This window comes from Martes martes (assembly GCF_963455335.1).
Source record: "Martes martes genome assembly, chromosome: 8".
NCBI lineage: Eukaryota > Metazoa > Chordata > Mammalia > Carnivora > Mustelidae > Martes > Martes martes.
Window position 1 is genome coordinate 91509638 of NC_137895.1, and position 18347 is coordinate 91527984.

Sequence of the window (18347 nt, forward strand, 5' to 3'; positions counted from 1 at the left end):
AGGCTCCCTGCTCAGAGGGGAGTCTGCTTCTCCCCCTGTTCCTCTCTCTCTCTCTCACTCACTCTCTCAAATAAAATCTTAAAGAAAAAAATCGGGGTGCCTGGGTGGCTCAGTGGTTGGGCGTCTGCCTTTGGCTCAGGTCATGACCCCAGGGTCCTGGAATTGAGCCCTCCATCGGGCTCCCTGCTTGGCAGGAAGTCTACTTCTCCCTTTCCCACTTCCCCTGCTTGAGTTCTCTCTCTTGCGGTCTCTTTCTGTCAAATAAATAAATAAAATCTTAAAAAAAAAAAAAAATCAAGAGTTGGGATACTTCATCGACTGCGCCACCAAGGCACCTCCCCAAAAGTATTATTGTTTTTCATACTCAGAAATTAAAATAATGATAATATTATAGTCACTAACATCTGAGTGTTTGCTTTGTGCCAGGTACTGTATGAAGTTCTTTACATGAAATATCTCATTTACTTATTTAAGTTTATTCATTTATCTTTTTATTAATCTCTACACCCAATGAGGGGCTTGAACTCATGACCTCAAGATCAAGAGTCGCATGCTTTTCCAACTGAGCCAACCAGATACTCCTCATTTACTTCTTCTAATAATCTCCAACATAGTAGGCACTATGACATACATAGTAGGTACTATGACTAAACTCATTTCACAGATAAGAAAACAGAAAGTTGGAGAAATTAAGTAACCTGGTCAAAGTCTCACAAGTAGTAAGTGGCAGAGAGCCAGGAATGGGACCCAGGACATTTTACTCAAGAATCCACTTTCTTAGCTCTACCATCTCCTCAGGTATCTCACACAACCCTTTCCTTGGAAGAATAAAAGCAGAATGGAAGAAGTGCTTAGTTCCCAAAGGAAGAGGATCGCAAGGATCCTTAGCTAAAGGTAGCTGTAAAATTAGTTCAACAACTTCTGTATCACTCAAATAACCTGGGTCAATGCTAGGATCCCACCCCCTTTCTGTATACCTCCACTTTGTAGCTATCTAAGATCGAGGGAAAAGACTCCAGTTTGTAATCTTACACTAAAGATTTCCTCTAATGAATTTGTTTCTAATTTTGCCTAACTGGCTACTCCATCTGTTGAACTGTAATAAAAGAATTAGGAAGGTTTCCAATGAACACAGCCCTCGTATAGTTACTAGGAAAGGTTTTCTTTAATTTGTCTACCACCTTTAAGATAAAGTGAGTAAGAGATAAAAATGGAACACTCAAAATGAGAATCTCTACAGCATATTCTAGGTGAAATATCTCCATTTCACTAAGTCTCCAGGCCAAGCACAGTGTTAGGAGTAATAAAAGGAGCATCCCATATCCTTCTTGAGGAAAGGCTGCAACTAGACCTTTATACTGCTGAACTACTACTACATACTTACTTTCATTCAATTCAGAGGTAGGGTTATTTCAGCCAGTTCAAATCAGAGAGAGGGAGATGGTACTTTCAAAACCCAGCTGTTTGTGTGTGTGTGTGTGTGTGTTTCAGCACAAACCGTGGGGCCACTCCCTACACAAATCTCACCACAAAGCCTATGTCTATTTAGAATGTGTGGGACAGCCTTTTCTCTGGCTCTTTATTTTGCTACAACCTGAAACAGGGATTCTGACTTCCAAATTAAATTTTCTGTGCTTCTTTTTCAGCTCAAAGGTGAGGAAAGATAGAGGGAGGGAAGGAGAGAGGGTACACATCTCCAGCCACTAAGGCTAAGATCAGAGAGTTCTCCATGAGCTTCCCTTTTTAATCAGACCTTTGGTGTCTCTCCTGGACATCCAGGCAGAGCATCTGCTGCAAATCTACCAGGGTCTCTAGGGAAAAGAAAAAAAAAAAAAAAAAAAAAAACAATACAGATCCTCCCACACACCCTACAAACAGCCTGCCCACCCCTCACCCGCAGAGACCAGTGAGGGTTTTATTTATTTTGTGCATGCCTGCCCTTCCCTCCCCACCCAGAGCCCCTCAGCTTCCCTCCTAAAGCCTCTTTCCCCCTTGCCCTGCAGGGAAAGTGCACAACAGGCCCAGTAAATCAACACAGTTCTAATGATCTCTCTCACTTGACCCTTCTAGCGTGACGGTGTCGCATGGAAACAAACGTACAATAAACTTCACTCCATCTTTAGCTCCTTGCTGACAGGTTTTGATTCATGGGATGGTAAGACCCATCTGAGGGAAATTACCTCGATCAAAACGCATCTCTCTCTGCATTCATCAGGCCAATGCTCCCTCAGGCCATGCTCAAGTGCACAAATGGGGTTGTGCATCTGCAGGCAGCACTGACCCCTCTAGCTCAGTGTCATGCATTTGCAAACCTTTCCCTTCTTCATTCCTCCTCTACTTCCCTCCTGCAATCCCTTAACCACCAGCAAATCTTTTTTTTTCTTCCCATGTATGCTCCTGTGTGGGAAGAACAGTGCTGGAATCTGAAGTGCCCTTACTTCCTATCAAGTGGAAACTCTTCAAAACATACAACCTGCATTCAAAACCAGAGGAGGAACCCGTCCTCACTGACTAAACACAAGCTGTGGATGTTCAGATTGATCCATACACTTCACTTGCTCGTCCTCTCACTCAAGATTTAAATAATCAATAATTTTAGCATACATAATCCTCCTATCTCCCAAAAGCTGCCTCTTCCTTTTAGCTCATTGATAAAAATGAGAAAGAGAGTTGTGCGGAAGAGGAGAGCACTCATATACAAAGCACAGGATGGAAAGCAGAACGTATATTTAATAAAGCCAAGTACCCCCCATGAATCCTATCACTGTATTTTCCATCATGGAATAAGATCATTCTAAACTGAGCTCTTCAAACAACACCTTCAACTTTCAAATTCACTTTTCTCCTTGTTCCCCTTTCACATTTGGAAAATCCTCAAGCAACATAAAGAAAACAGTGCCTGATGCAAGAAAAGACTGAGATGTTGAAGGCTGCCCCAAGACACAAATCACATGTGTGAAATTGCTGCTCAGAATACAGGGGTTCTCACAAAGCTCCTCAATAAATGGCAGCGAGGATTTCTACTGCAACCTTCCTCCTGGTCTTTGAAACAAAGCATGAAACCACCAACAAAATTCTGAAGCTAAGCTTCTACATTAGAAGCAAAGGCATCAAGAGGCATCTAGGTGCGCAGTCAGTTAAACGTCCGCCTTCAGCTCAGGTCATGATCTCTGGGTCCTGGGATGGAGCCCTGCATGGGGCTCCCTGCTCAGCGGGGAGTCTGCTCGATCCCCTTCCCTCTCCGTCTTTCCCCTCGTTTGTGCTGTCTCCCTCTGTCTCAACTGAATAAAATCTTAAAAAAAAAAAAAAAAAAGAAAGAAAAGAATGAATAAAGATGTGGTGTGCTTATCTATGAAGGAATATTACTCAACCATCAAAAGAATGAAATCTTGCCATTTGTAACAGCACAGATGGAATTAGAGGATTTAACACTACACGAAGTAAGTCAGAAAAAGACAAATACCATATAGTCTTACTCATGTGGAATTTAAGAAACAAAAGAGATGAATATAGGAGAAGGGAAGGAAAAATAAAATAAGATGAAAATTGAGAGGGACAAGGGACACAAATTAGAAGAAATGCTGAATTCTAGCAAACAAACAGGGTTGCTGGAGGGAAGGTGGGTGTGGAAAGGGATTAACTGGGTGATGGGCATTAACAAGGGCACTTATAATGAGCACTGGTGTTACATGCAACTAATGAATCACTAAATTCAACCTCTGAAACTAAAAAAAAAAAAAAAAAAGTCATCAAAAGTAGGTAAGAATCTTGGGGTGCCTGGCTGACTCAGTTGGAAGAGCATGCGACTCTTGATCTCAGGGTTGTGAAATCTCAGCCCCATGTTTCGTGTAACAATTACTTGAATGAATAAATAAATAAAAAGTTAGAAAAAAAGGTAGGTAAGAATCAGACCCATTACCAATACAAGGAAATTCCCATTAGCGGCAAAGCAAATAAGTATTTGGACTGATGAGCAGATTTAGGGTTAAAGTGTGGCAGAATAAGAAACCAGCCAAAACCATAATCATCTACACCAGTGGTACTATTAAACCACCTTCTGCTTATGAAACCCTAAAAAAAATCTATGCTGCTAGGCTTTACTGATTTCATCAAACTAATAATGACAAAAAAAAAAAAAAAAAAAATCTAGGTAATATCCAAGGGAACAGAGCAAGGATCCAAACCCTAACTCTGTAGATCCAATTTAAGGTACTCTAAAGGCCCTGAAGAATTGCTTTCAATGAGTTATAGACATCTGCTCCCATCAACATTTTAAGTAACACCATTAACCCATTCAAAATTAATCCATTCATCCACTAGTCTTTCAAATATCCACTGAGTGTCTTCCTTAGGTTAGGCACTATTCTGGCATGGGGAACGAGATGAGTAAGACAAAGATCCTTAACCTCATGGGACTTACAAATTTAAGACTGAGTAAAAGTAAAGATGCATGCCATTGTTCATTACTTTTTTTTTTAGTTTTTTTTTTAAGAGATTTTATTTATTTGAGAGAGAGTGAAAGTGAGAGAGATCACAGAGGGAGCAGGAGAAACAGACACCCGGCTGAGTGGAGAGCCTGATGGGGGCCTTGATCCCGGAACCCCGGAATCAAGACCTGAGTGGAAGGCAGATGCTCAACCAACTGAGCCACCCAGGAGCCCCTGTTCATTACATTACTGCATTATGAGTACCCACAGGGAAATCTTTCTGGTCCCCACATGTAATTATGGTTTTGCTGAGCAAATTTTAAGTTTTTATCTTCCCAACTCTGTGAATCACTATAAACACTTTTAACTGCTCTCCTCTTTCTTCTGACAGCTATAAAATTTGGAGCCAAATGTGTGGCCTGTCTCTGGCAAGCAGTTTTGAAAATATTTTCTATTAGCCAGATGTATTAAGGTGAGAGAGAAGTACTGAGGTAGGATCCAACACCTAGATCCCAAGGCAGAAACTTAGAAGATGAAGTACAGTTAGTTACAGGGTTGCTGCTGGTCCCTTAAGAACTTACTCCTCTCGAAATATAATGGGATTAATTAAAAAATACTTCAGTACCCCCAAGAAAGAAAAAGAGAGGGGAAGGAAGTACCAAGTTATCACTAGAAATTTTATTTTTTTAAAAAAGATTTTATTTACTTATTTGACAGAGAAAAAGACAGCAAGAGAGGGAACACAAGCAGGAGGAGTGGGAGAGGGAGGAGCAGGCTTCCTGCCGAGCAGGGAGCCTGCTGGAGGGCTTGATCCCAGGACCCGAGATCATGACCAGAGCCAAAGGCAGACACTCAATGATTGAGCCACCCAGGAGCCCCTAGAAATTTTAAATTAAGGACTCTTGTCAATGGTTTCCAAGGCATATACACTGTAGCCAGGAATTAAGTCCCAAATGGAAGATCAGCTACAACAACTGGCAGCCTGCATAGATACTTTTTTTTTTTAAACATTTTATTTATTTATTTGTCAGACAGAGATCACAAGTAGGCAGAAAAGCAGGCTCCCTGCTGAGCAGAGAGCCCGACGTGAGGCTCGATCCCAGGACCCTGGGATCCTGACCTGAGCCGAAGGCAGAGGCTTTAACCCACTGAGCCACCCAGATGCCCCATGCATAGATACTTTCTAAACTGACTGTTCTGTTCTATGGCAAAGAGTTCCAAGGATTAGATCTCTACCCAAGATGGAATAGACTGTGGCTTTGTTATCCTCCAAACCCAACCTGCTTCTTCAAGATAAAAATTCAAGAGAACATTTTTCAAAACTTACTGGTCTTATCCTGTAAAAGAACAATAAAGAATAAAATAAATAAACAATAAAGAACACCACTCCAAACTTAGTGTGCCAGGGTTATTTGCTCTGCCAAGAGGAGCCTACTTTGATTTACTTAGCACTCCATGGGCTATGTACTGAAAACATACACCTTTTTCAATTTTATTACCAGTGCCACTTTGGATCATAAAAAGAAACTAGGAGGGGGTGCCTGGCTGGCTCAGTCAGTAGAGTGTACAACTCTTGTTATCAGGGTTGTTAGTTCAAGACCCACAAGGGTTGTAGAGATTACTTAAAAAAATAAAATCTTACAGGCACTTGGGTGGCTCAGTCAGTTAAGCCTTCAACTCTTGATTTTGGCTCAGGTCATGATCTCAGGGTCCTGGGATCCAGCCCTGCCTTAGGCTCTCGGCTTGAGATTCTCTCTTCCCTTCTTCCTCTGCCTACCTCCCAATAAAGAAATCTTTAAAAAAAAAAAAAAAAAATCAGGGGTGCCTGGGTGGCAGAGCTGGTTAAGCATCTGACTGACTCTTGGTTCTGGCTCAGATCACAATCTCAGGGTCGTGAGATCCAGCCCCATGTTTGCTCTGTGCTCACGGTGGAGTACGCTTGAGATTCTATCCCTCTCCCCTCCCATTTGTGCTCTCTCTCTAAAATGCACAAATAAATCTTTAAAAAAAGTAAAATCTTAAAAAAAAAAGGAGGGGGGCACCTGGGTGGCTCAGTGGGTTGGGCCCCCACTTTCAGCTCAGGTCATGATCCCAGAGTCCTGGGATCAGGAGAGCCCGCATGGGGCTCTCTGCTCAGCGGGGAGTCTGCTACCCCCAGCCATCTGTGCCTGCCTCTCTGCCTACTTGTGATCTGTCAAGTAAGTAAATAAAATCTTTTAAAAAAAGGAAACTAGGAAAAACAAAACAGTGGCCCAAATGTAACTTAGGCTTATTTAAGGAACTGTAATTCCCAAAACCCATAGCTAAAGTACTTACTGAATTTAAGTATGAGATATCCTCACTATTCTCAGAGGAGACCAAAAGAATTAACCAAGCCAGACATTCTTCCTGGTCAGTGAAACAGCTCACTCACTCATCATCCCTCCTTACACATGTGTAAGAAAAAGAAATTACAATCTAAAAAATTCAGTCAGAGATACCCTTATAAGCAGAAAAGAGCACTTCAGGGAAGCTCAACTCAGGTACTACTATGAGTTGGAGCTGGGTGTTCTCCTATAACTGGTGTTTTGGTTTTTAAAATATTTTATTTAATTATTTGAGAGAAAGAAAGAGAGTGAGAGAGCACAAGCTGGGGGAGGACTAGAAGGAGCAGCAGCAGATGCCCCGCTGAGCAGGGAGCCTGATGCTGGACTTCAGTCCGGACTCCCAGGATCATGACCTGAGCCAAAGGCAGAAACTTAACCGAATGAGCCACCCAAGTGTCCCTATAACTGTTTTTTTTGTTTTTGTGGGGTTTTTTTTGGTCTGTTTGCTTCAAGTAGCCTCCAGGCCCAATGTGGAGCCCAATGGAAGGCTTGAACCAACTGAGCCACCCAGCTGCCCCCTCATATGGCTGTTTTAATGACAGCTACTCTTCACATTCAACACTCTTCAGTGTAAGAGTCTGCTGTATATTTCCATCAAGACCTAAACTCTGCCACTTTATTTACCCCACTTTAACAGTTATTTTCTCAGAAGTCTTTCTCCTGGAATGATGGGAGAGAGACTGATAGTGAGCTAAGATGGTCACATTTTGCAAAAATAACAAGTTAACTGTCCCTTTTATTTTTATTTTTTTAAGATTTATTTATTTCACAGAGAGAGAAACTGAGAGAGGGAACACAAGCAGGGAAGGTGGGAGAGGGAGAAGCAGGCTTCCTGCTGAGCAGGGAGCATGATGTGGGGCTCAATCCCAGGACCCTGGAATCATGACCTGAGCCGAAGACAGACACTTAACGACTGAGTCACCCAGGCGCTCCTTTATATTTTTTTAAGATTTTATTTATTTATTTGACAGACGGAGAGGGAACACAAACAGGGTGACTGGGAGAGGGAGAAGCAGGTTTCCCATTAAGCAACGAGCCTGATATGGGGCTCGATCCCAGGACCCTGGGATCACGACCTGAATCAAAGCATAGATGTCTAACGAATGAGCCACCCAAGTGCCTCTAACTGTCTCCTTTTATAAATGAATTAACAATATAAAGATGTTAATAGTACTCAGAGCAGTCTGATTTTCCAAGGAAATGTAAAACAGTGAGGCAAAATGAGGAGGATGGCGCTTTATGGTCACTTTTTTCTTTTTTTTTAAGAAGATTTTATTTATTTATTTGACAGAGATCACAAGTAGGCAGAGAAGCAGGCAGAGAGAGAGGAGGAAGCAGGCTCCCTGCTGAGCAGAGAGCCCGATGCGGGGCTGGATCCCAGGACCCCAGGATCATGACCTGAGCCAAAGGCAGAGGCTTTAACCCAATGAGCTACCCAGGCGCCCCTATGGTCACTTTTCTGACTCACCGCTACATGACTGATGGCAGGATGAAAAGCAGAGGCTGGGGGTTTTCAGGCGATGGTAGATTAATAATGATATGGCCTTGACTCCCTGAGGTAAAGGTTATGAAACACTCCAGGGTAAGTGGGCTTCCAATTTTATACTCTCAGGGTGAATAACAGCAACTGATGGTTTTTCTCTCAGAAACACCGCAATGCTTAAACACACAGCTGTCACCTCCCTGCCCCAGTTTCTGAAATTCATCTGAACAAGTTTATTCCTGAGCCTTTATGTCAGCCAGACCAAGGAACATGAGGTGGTCCTAAAAACTAATGCACAGAGCCTAACTAAGCAAGACAAAAGCGAAAGGCTGGACTAGTAAAAGGTATGCCATTTTAGCACATAGATAGTAAAGAGATACTCCAACACTCCCACACACATAACAAAAAAATATATCTCCCAATAAAACCATCTTACCTACTCTCAAAAATTTTAACTGTGAGATCAGAATCAACTTTCTAGGGCCATCAGGGAGCCAGGAACTTTAAAGCTACATGAGATTTAGAGACGGCCAGGAACTGTATCTCCTTTATCTTTATAGGATTTAAAGCCCCAAAACACAATCAGCTCAGAACCAAACACTTTTCTCAGTCACTAGCTCCCATCACTTTTTCTCTTTCTCCAAAACAAGCTCTTTCCCCCACCCCCATTCCTCTCCAACCCCAGAGGAGGTCGTCTCGGTCTTGCTCTAGCTGATTGTAGGACAAAGCAAGGCAGGTGGAGGAAATGAAGGCTTTACACTTGAGACCCCCGGAAACCAAGTTTCTGTTAAAAGTCCCCACCTCCCTCCCTTAAAAGCCAGGAAGCTGCTGCTTTTAAGGATAAGCGATGCAGAGCTACCAAAAATGTCAAGAAGTCCGTAGAGGGAAGCTAAAAACTTTGAAGGGAAGGTATATGCTATCTTAACCAAATATACAGAGAATGAAGGAGGACAGTTACCTAAGTATTCAGAGTAAGAGTGAGCACTAGGAAAGCAGATTCTTTTCACCTGTAAAATAGATCTATAACCATATCTACCTGTTTTTTAATGTAAGCTCTATGCCCAATGTGGGGCTCGAACTCAAGACTCAAGTCTCACGGTCTATCAACTGAGCCAGCCAGGAGACCCACCTGTAATATTTTAAAATGAAGATTTCTGGTTTCGCCCAAACTAATAAATCTGAATCTTAAAAGGAAAAGCTTAGGGAGATGTATTTTTAAAAGGGTCCCCTGGTGACCCTTATGTGCAGCTATAGCTAGGAACAATTGCAAATGGCTTTGAGAAAGCACAGCCCAAAAAATCAATCAATCAGTCAATCGCACCAAGTCCAAGCAAAGTTGCTACTCCATTCCAGCTTTCCCCCCAAAGCACTAGGGGCCTTCCAAAAAAAGTTTATGCTCCCTAAAAATAAGAGTATCTCAGCCACAGGGATGAGAAGGGGAAAAGAAAGCTATGAAGAAATCACAATTGGCTCTATGAAGCACACCTGTATTGCTTGCCTTCATAGAATTCAAGTAGAGGAAAAGAGAGACTTCTTTGACAAGGGAGTTCAATATAGGAAAAACATGCCAAACAAGATCAGGGAAAACTTCAGGTATGGGGGTTGGTGGGGGGGGAGACAATGGCAACTAAGTTCAAGCACACAAAGGTGGTTGGTTGGTTTGTTTGTTTTTCCCACTGCAGAACTGATAGAGAGTACAAGGGGGAATATCAACAAGGTAGAGAGCAGACAGAAGAACAGATAGGATTTGTCTTAGGGCTTGTGTTTTGTTCATTCACTTTAACACAGCACTAAAGAGGTCCATCACATAAGGCCTCTCTGATCTTACAGCTCTCTTCACTTCTAGTTGTACTTCCTCAACTACCTCATACCTAAGCATGAACATGGTAGTGAAAATTCTGTAACTGCCTCCTCTATTCTATACCTCAATGAACTCCTCACCCATGTTTTTTAAAATCCAGACAGCAAGCATTTCAAACACAGTACCTTTCTCAGAACACATCTTCACTGCTAGGGATTTAAGGATTCAGTGTCTGATATGAATTTCAAGTGTAGAATACCCTGAAAATACATTTCCATTTCTGTCCTAAGAGTCTGTTCTCAGTATGAGAAGGTAAAATTTGGTTAAAATACTATTTTAAAAATGCGAGAAAAGAGTAACAAAGGAAAGGGGAGGGATGAAAGGAGTTAACATTTTCTAGATCTTAACAAGACACCTCAGATTTTATTAAAAACATGGGCTTTTGCAGTGCCTGGCTGGCTCAGTCAGCAGAGCATATGACGACCTCAGGATTATAAATCCAAGCCCCAGGTTGGGGGCAGGATTACTTAAAAAATTAAAAAAAAAAACTTAACAAAACAAAACAGGGCCTTTGCTAGTTTGCAAACATTATAAGCAAATGTCCCCCTATAAAATATCTCCCAATCTGATGCTCTGCCTCATCCCCATTCCTATCTCTAAAATACTACTGGATTTTATCTGATCTCCTTCGGCTATCAGACATGAAAAGCAACTTTGCTATTAATAATGAATATGTAAGAAAACGAACTGCCATGTAATTATTAAATTTTACTTGAAAAAACTTTACTTGAATTGAACCTATATATATATATATATATATATTTTTTTTTTTATTAAAGATTTTATTTATCTGAGGAAGAGAGAGAGAGAGCGAGCGAGCGCGCACAGGGAGCCCAATGTGGGGCTCAATCCTGTCCTGGGATCATGATTTGAGCCAAAGGCGGAACACTCAACCGACTGAACCACCCAGGCGCCACATGAACCTATACATACTTTCAAAAATAAAATGTCTCTTCTTCTTATCAATGTCAGCCCAAAGAACACTATTAGCCAAATGTTAGCCTCTCAAGTATTAAAATACATCTTAAACATCCTTATACTGCTACAGCTCTCACACCACAAAGAATCTTTGAATAACAAAACTTCTTACCTGTCCCGCCCAAAAACTAGCAATACACACACCAAAAAAAACACACAAAAACCCAAAAACAAACAAAAAAACCCACCCCATTCTCTTTTCTCCCATACAGATTCTGAAGAATGGACAGACTTGGATTCAGAAAGTGGGCTCACATTTCACCATAGGCAGGGAGAGTATCTGAGAGCAATCAGACAGAGATACTAGATATTGCTATAATTAGAAAAGTCAGGCCAGTTATTGGGTCATTCCCAAATTAGACACAGGTACTGGTAACCCCCAGATTAGACATACAACTAGATATACAGATATAATATATTTACAAATAAATTTTAAAAATTATTTATCTTATGTACAAAGAGTGGAACTTTTTTTTTTTTTTTTAATTTTAAAAATTGACATTCAGAATGATCCCATCTCAAGAACTTGGCTGGCAAAAGCAACTAAATGTATTTAAAAATGAAACAGACTCATTCCCCTCCTTTTCCAGGCTGTATTTACTCTTGGGGAGAAGATTACAGGGGGACCACAAAAAGGCATAAAACTTGTTTTTTATCAAAGTCATCAGTTCTGACATGTTAGAAGAAGGATTGCAAAGACCTAAGTAGGGGTGGGATATTGAACAGGAGAGACAGAAAAGAGTGCATTTTTCTCTTACTACAAGCTTTCTTACCTCTAGTTCTTTGGATTCAAACTCGATGTATAAAATCATGTCAAAAAAATAAAATGAAAAGGTCCAAGATCCTTAGTGTTTTCAACCATACACCCTAGGGAAGTATAACCCTTAACCAGAAACTCCTCAAAGGCTCAGCTTGCAATAAACAGGGCAAAACAGCATAAATTCTGACAAAAAAGCATCAAAATTTTCATCTTGCTTCCACAAATCTTTAAAGCTTTTCCTCTTAAGGTGTTCAATTTGTATTCCTAACATTTTTTATCCATTTTTTTCCTCATACAGAGCTAGTAAAAACTGTGTTTAAGGGTTAGAACATAGAGTGGGAGGGTAGAAGAAGAAATTAAGCAAAGAAAAGCCTGACTCCTATTTCTCAAGTTAAAATTAGAATATATTTTCAAGAGCCCTAGGCAGGACAGAGAAAAATTCCATTCTGCCTCTTTGCTCTTCCAAATTCCTATAGCCAAGTGGCTCAACAGCAGTTGAATGGCACACATAATGACATCATTGATTGGAACTATAATAGAAGGGAGTGAGAAGAGCGGGTGGTGGGGGGGAGTGGGAAGGGAGGGAGGTGAAGATGTATTTGTGTTACAGACAAAAGACAAGTTCTGTTCCTCAGCAGGGACAAATGAAGAACCAGATGAGGGGATAAACTGAGGTCAGAGAGTTTTCCCTATTGTTTCCTCTTTAAACAGCTCCTTCACCACTCCCTCAAGGTTTATTCCAATGGGCGGGTGGAGAAACAGCAGTTTTTATCTTAGAGGAGAGAAGGCAGAAAAAAAGACCAAATATTAATTTTCAAATCATTATTAACTAAAAGAAGATTTAAAGGACTGGTTAAATTTTAGCTGAGCCCCAGAATGCTTCAAGAAATGCTGAAACCTACGTGGGTTTGGATCTTAGCTTTCCTGAAATTCATCTTGACAGTCTCAACTGCTATCTCTACTACACACACACACACACACACACACACACACACACACACACACATCTTTCTCTCTCTCCCACTCTTATTGTCTTTTCTTATTGGTTAATATAAGTTAAGAGAATGTAATTTTTTAAATGGAAGAAGCATTTTTAGAAAAACAACAATCTAGGATGAGGGGTGGTGATATTCCCCCAAAACTCTTGCTCAATGAAATGTCTAAGATCTACATGAAAGTTTTTCCCATCTACAATCCTACTATGTGCATTTCTCTTGGTCTCATGGGGCATAAGAAAGGGGAATAGAGACTTAAGTGGTGTGCTTGGCCTAGGTACTGCTACTTGAGTATATTCTGGATGGAAAAGAACCCAAAACCACTTAGCAGACTACTTCTCCAACTTATCTTGGGATCTAAATCTTCTACCACTACCCCTGTAAAAAAAATTCTGCCAAACTCCTCACCATGGTTTATGGTTCTTTAGGGTCTTACAGTACCATGTTGGCAATGTCCTATGCATGGCTGTCCCACAGTTCTTCCTTTGGAAAAGGTTTATATACACATACCTAAACTCTAAACAATTATAAACCCTCTGAGAAAGCTGGTGACCAACTTCTAAATCCATAGAGTGAACGTCCTTCTTTCCACATCCCTCTATACCAAAACCCACTGCTGAAAGGGAAGAACTAACATTTCATTTATTTCAGATGGTGGAAGGGAATTTAGGTAAAATCAAATATGCATTCCAGAAGAGTGAATGGAGACCAGCTCACAATCAGTTAGCCACAGCGAAATCTGTATGCTAGGAGACACTGGTGCTCTCCTCCTGTGCTTGGAAGTGACTCTGTCACAGCTTCTTCTTTGATATCTCAACAGACTGCAGTGACACGATCCTCAAATTCAAGGAAAGTCCAATCTCTCTCTCATTCTGTAGTGGTTCATCCCCAAGCAATGGTTAGCAAAAATCTATAATTATACAAAAGGTTCCTGAAACTAATCATTGTAGCCACCCAACAATCCTCTAGCTACCAGCCTCAACAACAAAATAATGATCAATGAAGAGATACTTAACTTTTTAACCTTTTTATAGGTTTATAGGTCTGTATAACACAGACCAAAATCATTAGGGAAGAAAACTGGTAAAATCACAACACAGGAAAAGCAGCTTTTATTGTTTATAGGCCTTACGATAACTCACTAGGATAGTTACCTTAACATGAGCTACAAATAGGGAAACACATTAATATTGCAGCAGAGAAGTGGGGAAGATGTACTAATGTCAATAGGGATAAAAGATGCCTATATTTTCTGCTACTAATCAAGAACCAAGAAGCAGTAACACATGCCCCTCACATTCTCAGTGGGGGGAAAAAGAGTATAAACCACACTTCCATTTTCTACTTAGTGCCTGGGCTTGGGTTTTGTTTTGTTTGTAATACTTACTTAGCTGGATGTCCTATAACTTCCTGAAGTATCAAGTTTCACTTTCCCAAATATGCCAATTTGGCGGGGGCGGGGTGGGGGGGGGGGATGAAAACAAAACAATCCAAATTAGCTATTATCAGTTTACACCCTAACTCTAAACCCAGATTCAGTTTTTATAAAACTAATGTCCTATGACCATATCTACTAACTGAGCTAGCTTCCCATCTATTCCCTCCCTCCATCTTTCACTCTTTTCAAAGATGAGTTTATGTTCCAAGCCAAGCCCTGTCCTTCACCAACAGGACTAACCCAAACACTACTTCTCTTGGGAGGCATGGAAAAACTGACAGAAGGAAAAACAAAAACAAAACAAAACAATAAAAACAACCAGTCAAGCACAAAACTGAAAACCTAACTGGTGATCAATCAGAACCAACCAGGCAGAGATTATTTATCTGGGTTTTGTTTTGTTTGAGGGGGTGGGAGGTTTCTCAGCCCATAGTCACCATGAGGCTTATATGAGAAAAAGCATGCCATTCTATCCTCAAATAGTCCAAAGAGTTGGAGGGGACAATTTACAGCCTCTTGTGTAAAAAATGTCTATAAATGCCAGTGCCATTCTTTGCCCTGTCACTTCCCATTATCCTAAACCAACAGGATTCTATTCACTGAGACTTGAGTTGGAAACATGAACGGACAGGCCTTTCTTGGGCAGGGGGAAAGGAGGAAGATGATTGAGATGGGTGGGGGGCGTGGTGTGCAGATAATTCTTTAAGTTTCTGTGTACCGCCTAACACATACAGTATACTAGTGGAGCTGAATGTTGAAATACATGAGCAGTCATGTAAAAGTCAGCCTAGGAAGAAGAGCAGTGATTTGGTAACCTCAAATTTGCAAAATGCTCAAAACATAAATCCAAAATATAAAGAAAAGATGACCAGATTATGACACCAAAAAAAAAAAAAAAAACCAAACCAGTCATAAACACTATTGATCCATGGCTCACTTCCTCTCACACACTTTCTCTTTATCATACACAATGGTCTGCAGAGGAATCGACCAAAGAGAAATCACAAGAAATCTGGGCCTTAAGCTGGATCAAGCAAAATCTTGCAACAGACACGAAAGAAGGTGCTATTTCTTGTTGCCCTTTTCGGGACACTAGGATGAAGAGAAATCTCTACCCTACCTGCTAATCTCCACCATTTGCATCTTATCTAACTGAAAGAGATCTGTGCCTAGAGAATTCTAAAACTTAAAGACTGTGACCGAATTATAAAGGAGGAGTCTATACTGGAACCCAGGATGAGGTGGGCACATTACACTAACCTAGTTGTTCCATAAATACAAACTTAGTCATATCACTAACCTTGACCAACCAAATACTAGGTGGCAAATCATCTCTGGTGATAGAGAACAGTTAAACACAAGATTTTGAACCAAAGAACTTTCAATGAGAATGTAGCCAGCTATAATTTCAGGATTTGGATCTAGAATAACTAACTTTTGGGGAAAAAGTTACTTTAAAAAAAGAACACTGGGGTGCCTGGGTGGCTCAGTGGGTTAAAGCCTCTGCCTTCAGCTCAGGTCATGATCCCAGGGTCCTGGGATAGAGCCCCGCATCAGGCTCTCTGCTCATTGGGGAGCCTGCTTCCTCCTCTCTCTGCCTGCCTCTCTGCCTACTTGTGATCTCTGTCAAATAAATAAAGTCTTTTTAAAAAAATAAATAAATAAATAAAATGGAAAAAATTAAAAAAGAACACTTCCTTTTCTTATCTTTTACTACTCCCTTTCCTCCAATTTCTCTCCTTCCACATTCACTCTGAAATTGCTTATATTCTTCAGGCACTAAAAAATTCTGGTCTACAGAAACAGTTGCCCAAATATGTGGTCTGATCAAGGATTTCTATGCTACTTCAAGTGTGAAAACTGTATGAGATATACAAGCTAGGCTTGAATTGCCCAATATACATGAAGCTATTTAAATTTAATTAAAAATTTCAGTTCACACTAGCTACATTTCAAGTGATCAATAACATGTGGCTAACGACTACTGTATTAGATAACACAGACTTATTCAATGGAACAATATTCTGTAGGATATTTCCAACATCACATGAAGTTCTACTGGACAGTGGCAGACAACAAAACATCAGCATTTCTGGGACATTTTAATGGTTTATGGGGCAAAGAGCAAACTGTTGAAATCAGGATGATTCTGAAAATCAGGATTTATATGAATACACATGGAGTCTACACTCAGAGGATCTCAAAAGTTTCAAGTCTCCAAGCAAAGTGGTCCCTGGAAGAAATCATACTACACCAGTACAATGTTACTCAAAATGTGATCTGCCTCCTCATGCTGATCCCCAAAGTGTTTTACAGTCTGCAATAACTCCAGAAATTTCAAGTGCTTGGAAACTTCCAGAGTAATTTAACATTGCTGTGGCACTTTTATTGTATTTTACAAAAGTACCACTCTGCAGTGAATTAGGAAAAAAAAACTTTTTAAAGTAAGCTCTCTGCCCAATGTGTGGCTTGCACTCACTCATGACCCTGAGATCAAGAGTCTCATGCTCTTCCAACTGAGCCAGCCAGGAACCCTAATAAGTTAAAAATTCAAAAAACTAGACTTGGGACGACTGGGTTAAGCGTCAGTTGGTTAAGCATCTGCCTTCAACTCAGGTCATGATCCCAGCATCCTGGAATTGAGTCCTGCCACTGGGCACTTTGCTCAGCAGGGAGCCTGCTTCTCCCTCTGCCTGCCACTCTCCTTGCTTGTGCTCACTCTTTATTTCTCTCTCTCTGACAAATAAATAAAATCTTAAAATTAAAAGAACAAACTTGTCTTTTGCTACAGAATTTGAGAAGCACTACTCCAGAACATATGTATGGCAATGAATGCCATCTGAAAACACAGCTCATATAGTCAGAATTTTACCAATTACATTATCTGATTAGAACCCTTCAGGGATTTATTTTTCTTAAGTTTATTAATTTTGTTTAGTAATCTTCACACCTAGCATGTGGCTGGAACTTACAACCCCAAGATCAGGAGTCACATACTCCATCACCTGAGCCAGCCAGGCACCCTAACCCTTCAAGACTTAAAATGGGAAATGAAATCTTATCAATGATCAACTAAAACACTGAAGTTAATTGACTCAATTAAACTGACTCAATTAAACACAGAAGTTAACTGATCTCATAAAGTTAGGTGGCCAACATAACTGAACTAAGAAGAAAGTGAACATTTATTAAGGATCGAAGTGTTAAAATGTTAGATAATTTCATATACACAATTACTTACTCTTCACAAACACAGTGTTAGGTATTACTCCCAGTTTTACAGATGAGGACCAAAGAAGTTTAGTAATGTGCTCAAAGTCACAAAGCTAATAAATGTATCTCTTCATGCTTCACTTAGCTTCCTATGGATTAAAATGAAAGGAAGTCAAATATGGAGAAAGATTCTAAGGAAGTGCAGTGAAAAGGCACTAAATATCCCTGTAATGAAATACTATGAAAATAAGTCAGGTGGGCATTATAAAGTGAGGGGCAAATCTGTCTTGGTGAAGTGTCCATATGAGCTACACAGTTGGAGATATAATGCTCAATTTTGTTAATTTTGATGGAGCACATACAGTTCTCTACAGAAAGTTACTGCAGAGATTCTCAGATACATAGTCTTCATATACCAAAGGAGACTGATGAGAACTGGGGCCACAGATCCAAGCACCCTTCCCCTTGGCAATCCAATCAAACAAAACACAAATGACTTGGTTTATAGTACAGTCTTCCTAATTAAGCTGCATGTGGCTTAAGAAACACATACTCTGTCTACTCTGAACTCCTGAATTTTTTAAAATTTCACATAAACTAGGAAATATTCCTACTGAACACCTATGGTCTCAGCATCGAGCTGGGCACAAAGACCTAATGTTATGCTTCTGGTAAACATAAAATATGTAACCTAAAGGGAAGGAAAATGTAGCAGTTGTGTATAAGGTTAGAAAGTCCCATTGGGGCATATGTGTTTATACTTTTTAGTGCCCAGTTTTTCTCCTGAGCAAAAATTTTAACAGCCACTGTCAGAGGACAGTGTTTC

At 40.5% G+C, this 18347-nt stretch overlaps 1 protein-coding gene across 4 annotated transcripts in view; it reads right to left on the reverse strand.

Annotated features, from left to right (window-relative positions):
* The window catches only part of SARNP (SAP domain containing ribonucleoprotein), a 43636-nt gene that overhangs the window by 3673 nt on the left and 21616 nt on the right, over nt 1–18347 (reverse strand). The gene's annotated exons all lie outside the window — the stretch shown is intronic.